Here is an 8,553-nt window from a genome sequence, read left to right as displayed (position 1 = left end):
TTGTTTTTTGTGCTTGTTGTTGTCTTTCTTTCCTTTTTTTCTTTCTTTATTTAAAAAATTTTCCATCATTGAAATCTCCTATATCTAGCTCCCTCTTTTCTCGATATATTCTTCTTATTACCCCTCTTACTTTCATAAGTTTTATCTAATACTTTCCAAAATTTGTACTCAAATATGCTACCTGATAATCAACTTAGGTCAGATATGCATACGCCATACCATTTCTTCATTACTATAATAATCTTATACTTCTACGTTAGTCCTCTTGTACCTCCCCTGATCTCTCTCATACTATTTTTCTATCTCTGGTCGTGTGTTCATCTTTTGACCCTTATAATGCATGGATCTACACTTGATGGCTGTTGAGCAATAGTGTATATCTAGATGTTAAATGATACTCTAGGTCCAGAGGGGCTTAAATACAATAGAGATTGGATTGAGAGGCGTATTGTTTTGGTCAAAAATCGGGGACCAGTGGTTGTATTAGACTGGTCCAAAAGAAAGAGTCATAATACCAATAAAAAATTGTGAACATCTAGTGTCTGCCAGCTAAAGAGGTTGAGGTTGGTTATATCTGAAAAACAATAATCGTGTTTAGTATTAATCGTGCCCCCACTTTCAAATGGGCAGAACAAGAAACTCCAGAAAAATGTCAAATCAAGGAATAACATCCCCCACCCAACATAAACAGACAATGGAACAGTCACTGGCAAACCTAGAGGAGAGTCTTCAAAGTGCTTTACAAATGCAAATGATAAACATCATTAATGGAAAATACGAAAATATAAGGAAAGAGATAAGGGAGGAAGCCATAGCTAAACAGGAGGAAACCATAAACAAGGTTTTCAAAGAAAAATGGATGAATTAATAGAAACCACAACCAAAAAGGTGACCGAACTCCAGCAAATGTCCAAAGAGAAGAAAGCTACTGAGCTAACCACTCAAAAGGAAATAAAGGAGCTAAAGAAATCCTTACATGTTCTAAAAGAAGAGATGCAAGGCATCAAAAATGAGCAATTAGAAGCAAGAGAGATGGAGAATAAAATAGATAGCTTTGAAAGCAGGTTAGACAATGCAGAAGAGAGAATTTCTGGGGCTGAAGATAATTTACTTGGTATAGAGAAAGAACAGAAAATGAGTCAATCCAAATCTAAGAAATATGAGAGAGCGCTTCAGGAGATCCAAGATACAATTAGGAAGCCTAATTTTAGGCTAATTGGTATTAAGGAGGGTCTGGAGAAAGAGGTCAATGGTATTGGAAATATACTTCAGGGAATCATCACAGAGAATTTCGCAAATATCCAGAAGGGCGGGCCCATTCAGATACATGAAGCTTTTAGAACCCCAAACAGACCTGATCAGAAAAGAACATCCCACCGCCACATAGTAATCCAAATTGGATCAATAGAGACCAAAGAAAGGATCCTAAAGTCAGCCAGGTAGAAGGGATCAATAAGCTATGAAGGCAAACCAATCAGAATAACCCCAGATTTCTCAGCAGACACTATGCAAGCAAGAAGTGTCTGGAAGCATATGTGTCATGTCCTTAAGTCAAATAACTACCAACCAAGAATAATGTACCCAGCTAAGCTCTCATTCATAACTGAGGGAACAATAAAAACATTCCATTCAAGGGAAAAGCTGCAACAATAGGTAGCAACAAATCCATCAATACAGAGAGTTCTCAACGATGTCCTACACATAGAAAATCAAAATAAATGCAACATAGGGAAAGAAATGGCACCTAAACAGCATACCTTCTAAGGACCACAAGCACTGTCAAGACACAGGGCCTAATAAAAGCTTTTAAAAATGGTTGGAACTAATAAGTATCTCTCAATCCTAACACTCAGTATCAATGGACGTAACTCTCCAATTAAACGGCATAGATTATCTAGTTGGATCAAAAAACAGGATCCAACATTCTGCTGTCTTCAAGACACACACCTTACCCAAAAAACAAACATTTTTTTGTAAGTGAGAGGTTGGAATAAACCCTATCAAGCTAACAGCAACCATAAAGAGGCTGGAGATGCCATTCTCATATCACATAAAATAGACTTCAAACTACAATTAGTGAGAAAAGACAAAGAAGGTTTCTACATACTACTAAAGGGATCTTTCCTCCAGGAAGACATAACGATCCTAAATATGTACACACCCAATCCCGGAGCTCCAGACTTCATCAAGCAAACTTTACTTTCACGGAAACCATACATAGATCGAAACACAGTGATTGTTGGTGACTTTAACACACCACTCTCACATATGGACAGATCAACAAGGCAAAAACTCAATAGAGAAACCTTAGAATTGAACAACTATATAGACCAACTAGATCTAACAGACATCTGCAGAATATTCCACCCAGCAACAACACAATATATGTTTTTTTTTCAGCAGCACATGGAACATTTTCCAAAATAAACCACATCTTAGGCCATAAAACAAACCTGGACAGATTCAGAAACACTGAAATTATTCCCTGCACGCTCTCAGACCACAAAGGCATCAAATTGGAACTGAACACACATCTCCACCAACGAAAACCCTGTAACTCATGGAGACTGAACAACACATTGTTGAATCACCAATGGGTCATCGAAGAGATCAGAACAAAAACCCAACAGTTTATGACATTTAACAGTAAAGAGCACACAAATACCAACTCCTTGGGGACAGGGCAAAGGCAGTACTCAGAGGAAAATTTATAGTTCTGAGTGCCTACAACAACAAGTTGGAAAAATCACAAACCAACAAGTTAATGTATCACCTGAAGCTCCTGGAAAAAGAGCAACAAACTAACCCTAATCCCAGTAGAATGAAGCAAATTATTAAAATCAAAGCAGAATTAAATGATTTGGAATCCATAAAAACTATAGAAAGAATCAACAAAACAAGGAGTTGGTTCTTTGAAAGAACTGACAAAATTGACAAACCCTTAGCAAACCCTATCAAAAAAAGAATAGAGCATACCGAAATAAACAAAATTACAGACGAAAATGGTAATATCATGACAGAAATTACCAAGATCCAGAATATCATGAGGGAATATTTATCAAACCTTTACGTCAACAAATTTGAGAATCTAGAAGAAATGGATGAATTCCTAGCCAATATTAACATACCCACACTGAACAAGGAAGAACTGACCCAACTAAACAGGCCTATTTCAAGCACTGAAATAGAAATGGCAATAAGAGAACTTCCACCTAAGAAAAGCCCAGGGCCAGATGGATTCACAGCTGAATTCTATAAAGTCTTCAAAGCATAACTCACAACAATACTCCTCAAGCTCTTCAACGTAATTGAAAATGAAGGTTCTTTTCCAAACTCATTCTGTGAATCCAGTATAACCCTCATCCCCAAACCAGACAGAGATTCATCAAAGAAAGAGAAATATAGTCCTATTTCTTTGATGAATATCGATGCAAAACTTCTGAACAAAATACTGGCCAACCGTCTAAAACAACTTATCAAAAAAATTATACACTATGATCAAACAGGATTCATCACAGGGAGGCAAAGCTGGTTCAACATACGCAAATCAATTGATATAATTCAACACATCAACAAGAGCAAGGACCTTTTTGATAAAAACTTGAAAACCCTGAAAAAGGAAATTAAAGCAGAACTAAGGAAATGGAAAAACCTCCCAGGCTCCTGGATTGGAAGAATCAACATCGTGAAAATGACAATCTTGGCAAGGGCTATCTACAAATTCAACGCAATACCCATCAATATTCCAATGTCATTCTTTAAAGAAATAGAAGAGGTAATCCAAAATTTCATATGGAATAATAAAAGACCCCGTATAGCAAAAACACTTCTTAGCAGAAAGAACAGCGCTGGAGGAATTTCAATTCCAAACTTTATACTCTATTACAGAGCAGTAATTATCAAAACAGCTTGGTACTGTCACAAGAACAGGCCTGAAGACCAATGGAATAGAACTGAGGACCCAGATATTAATCCAGAGACCTATGGCCACCTAATCTTTGACAAGGGAGCCAAAAAAATAGAATGGAAGAAAGATAGCCTCTTCAACAAGTGGTGCTGGCAGAACTGGATAAGCACCTGCAGAAAATTAAAGTTGGATCCTTCTTTGTCACCCTGCACTAGAATTAACTCCAAATGGATCAAAGACCTGGAGGTAAAAGCTGACACACTGAAAATTTTACAAGAAGGAATAGGAGATACACTAGGCCTCCTTGGCACAGGTTGACACCTTCTTAATAAGGACCAAGAATCACAATAAATCAGAGAAAGGCTGGATAAGTGGGACTGCATTAAACTGCGGAGCTTTTGTATGGCAAAGGACATAGCTAGTAAATTAATTAGGAAGCCTACAGAGTGGGAGATGATCTTCACCAACCAAACAATGGACAAAGGCCGCATATCTAAAATATATTAACAGCTCAAAAAATTAAATCACTCCAAAACTAATCTCCAAAGTAACAACCATCCCATTAAAAATGGGCCAAAGACTTAAAGAGAGTCTTCTCTGAAGAAGAAACAAAAATGGCCTATAGACACATGAAGAAATGCTCAAAATCTCTGGTCATAAAAGAAATGCAAATCAAAACAACTCTAAGATTCCACCTCACTCCTGTTAGAATGGCCAGGATCAGGAAAACGAATAACAACAGATGCTGGAGGGGATGTGGCCAGGAGGGATCACTACTACACTGTTGGTGGGAGTGCAAACTCGTTCAACCACTATGGAAAGCAGTATGGCAGTGCTTCAAAAGGCTAAACATAGAACTCCCCTATGACCCACCATTTCCACTACTTGGCATTTACCCAACCATCCAGAAACAAGGGCATACTAAATCCACTAGCACATCAATGTTCATTGCAGCACTATTCACTATAGCAAAGATATGGAACCAACCTAGATGTCCCTCAGTTGATGAATGGATCCACAAGATGTGGTATTTGTACACAATGGAATTCTATGCTGCTGTCAGGAAAAACGACATCGACCCATTTGTTAGGAAATGGGAAGACTTAGAAAAAATCATATTAAGTGAAGTAAGCCAGACTGAAAGGAATTTAGGCTCAATGGTTTCCCTCATTAATCATAATTAGTAGAAACCTTGTGCTGTAATAGCAAAGATCTGCAATAGAGCAAAATCTTGATACATAACGCCATACAGTTAGAAGCTTATTGAATGGAACTCTAGGATATTGATACAAGAGGAATGTAACGAATGATTGCTGTCCTAAAGGTTCTATGTTATCTGTCTTCTATTTTGCTGTTCCTTTGTTATCACATATTGTCACAGTATCTCACTTTGTTATATGATATATAGGATAAATTTCTATTTGGTTACTTGAAATTGGACAGGGAAGGGGGGAAAAACCAAGAGGAGGGTGGGGGAGGGGGTAATGGGGACCAAGACCTGTGGAAGGGTATCAATGTATGTAAATTAATGCACCTTCTATCTGGCAAATATCATGTAACCCTTCTATTAATTACAATGAAAAATATATAGAAAAAAGAAAAGTAAAAAATAAATAAATAAAACATAAGTGACATGAAAACTGTAACAATTTGAGCATCTAAATAACATTGTAATAGATTATTGGATTATGCTAATGTATTATATTATAAATATGAAAACATGCATAGTGGCAAATTATCAACAGAAAGAGAAAAAGAGAAAGGAAACAACAAAAGGAGGGACGGCAGGAAGATAAATACAATTTTCTTACAGAAAATGTCTATATAGTATGCATGAGTATGCATGCATACACATGCTGAGCATAAGCTTAATAATTTCTTATTTTACTGAATATAAGCTGCACTTAAGTTGGTTTTGAGCAATGGAGTATAAAAGAGTAGATAGTACCTTTACAGTGGATAAACTTGAAAACATGCTCTTATTTCAGTAATTGAAATTAAAATCACCGATGATAAATCATGGAGATCATCCTTTACTTTGCTATAGTAACAAGGACACTTTCTGGTATTTGTCTCCCTAATTCAATTCCAATCTAATTATGAATAAAGGGGCAGAGGAAACCAGGGTCACTGAGCAATGTACCTCTAGAGTATCAATGCAGTGACAAACAGAAAGCCTGGGAAACTCACTAGTGGAGACTATAGTCGATGACAACCAAGCACTGGGTGATACCTTGAAATAGATCCAAGAACCATAGAAGGACATCAGTAGAAAGACCACTCCCTCCCCTCTCCAGGTATTCCTCTACTACATGTGTCTAATGTGGATGCTGGGTATTTTCTTTAAGGTTCTCTGGGATAATTCAGAATAATCATATTCAGAGATTCTTAACCTACTTACATTTACAAAAATTCTTTTGCCAAATATGGTCTTAGTCATGGATTCTGGAGATTAAGCTGTGGGCACTTCCAAGGCCTCTGTCCAGCCCACTACAGATGTTAAAAGGAAGGAGAGATGCATGAAGCATCAATTGGGAATGTGCTCGACAGTCTTTCAAAATTGTTCTGACCATCTGTTAATCAAAATAAAAGCCTTATTTCTAAAAAGTAAGATATTTAAGTGAAGTTGGCCTGGGGCCAATCAGAGAAATTCAGGAATTCAAGTACTGAAGGGAAACAGCCACAGCCAGCTTTCCTTTTGGGGACAGCAAAAGTCAATCTTATCATGGAGAAATTTGTAAAGATTAACACTCTAATTGATTAACAAGTCTCCAGAAGGCATCTAGAATACATTTTAGTTTTGGAAACATGTCTAAGCCATTGCTCTTATTTGGATAAGTGTTCCGCAAAGTCTCATGAGGTAAAATCTTGGCCTGCCTGTGCAACCTAAGAGTGCAGAAACTCCTGAAAAGCCTTCTCATCATTGGCTGTATGTTCCTCGAGGAGACTTTGAGACTCCAATCTCTTCTTCTTCCTCTTTTCACGATGAGGTGAATGGTTATGCCTCATGCTGCTACTGTGATGCCCCCAAACAATGAGATCAACCAATCATGCACTCACATCTCCAAAACTTTGAGCGAAAATAACCGTTGTCTTTATAAGGTGATTATCTCCAATGGTTGTTACAGTAACTGAAAAATTGCTAACACAACCACCAAAGGTCTGAAACCTTTCCGAATAACCGGTTTTAAAAACTCTTTATCTTGAACTTGAAAATAAAAATATAATATCCTTTAATGATTTTTTTTTCTTCTCTATAACTACAAATATAGAAGGCTTTCGCCAATCACTGCAAAAAAAAGTATTTGCAGACTTAGTGATTTTTTTGGTTATCTCTGAATACTTGACACATCATAGTAAAATTCCAACGATTACAGAATTTCTTCGAATGTATTCAGTGCACTGGACAAAACTGTAAGTGAAACTGTTTCCAGTAGCTGGTAGTAAACAAAGGCATTCCTGCAGCTCATATCTGTGATTAAATGGGGTTGCCCTTACCTGAACTGGGGAAGGGAGGTTTCAGAAATTAGTTTTTACTTATCTAATGGTTACCAGTCTGGTGTCTTCTAATTTCCTTGAGGTTTTTATTCTTTAATATTATACAATGACGTCTATAATTCCAATTTTCTGTATTGATAAGTGATTTGGGGGTTTTACTCTGGTAGTTAGAATATATACCTTTCTGACTGATAGAGGAAAGAATTGGTGTTTGATGACATGTAGCCTAGGAATGTCAGTACTACCACCCTATACTAAAGTCTCAACTAAACCCTCAATGAAAGACCCAACTTCTCTGTACAGGTCCTCCTCTATCAGAATGCCCTAACAGCAATCCAGCCATCCCGGGAGAAGGGGACCGAAGGCCCCCGTGGGGAGAGCTTGTGTCCCCATCTCTGGGGTCAATACTGAGCAGGTGGAGGAACAGAGGTCCAATCCTGCGCTGCCTGGGGTGGCACGGAAGAGGCTGGAGACTGATTTTGGGGGGTTGTTAGAAGATGTACTTGTGGCCGAGAAGAGGGAGGGACTGCCCCATGGTTTTGCGGGGCCAGAGGCTGGCCCCTTCTCCAGTTCTCCAAAAACGGGCGGCCATTGCGATTTGTTGCTGACTTGCAATCTTTAGCCCAGTGCTTCCCTTTACCACAGCGTGGACAGGTGCCAGGTAATTTTTCTCTCTTTAACCTGGCCTGGCGTGGGCATTGCGTCATCCAATGTCCTATTTGTCCACAAGAGAAGCAACGCCCTGGGGGTCTAGCAGCCCGGGAATGCCTCTGGCCTCTATATTTTAGAAATTCAGTAGCAGTCTTTCCTTGAGGAGCGGCAGCTAAAGTAGGGCCTTGTACATGGGAGGGTCCAATATCAGCACACAGTGAAATAAAGTCCGTGATTCCTCCCTTATTCCTATGGGGTCTGATAGCCTCCTGACAGGCGGCGTTGACATTTTCATAGGCTATGTGTCTAACCATAATCTTCCTTGCATTCTCATCTTGTACTAAGCAGTCTGCAGTCTCCATTAATCGAGACAAAAATTCTAGATAAGATTCATTCGGTCCCTGTTTAACTTCTAGTAAATTTTTTGTATGATTGGAATTACGTAACCTTTTCCAAGCCTCTTTCGCCGCAGCATTTATTTGTGAATAGGCTTCCTT

This window comes from Megascapheus bottae, unplaced genomic scaffold, assembly GCF_031878675.1.
Source record: "Megascapheus bottae isolate mThoBot1 unplaced genomic scaffold, mThoBot2.hap1 HAP1_SCAFFOLD_41, whole genome shotgun sequence".
Classification (NCBI taxonomy): Eukaryota; Metazoa; Chordata; class Mammalia; order Rodentia; family Geomyidae; genus Megascapheus; species Megascapheus bottae.
This window is presented reverse-complemented; position numbering follows the sequence as displayed.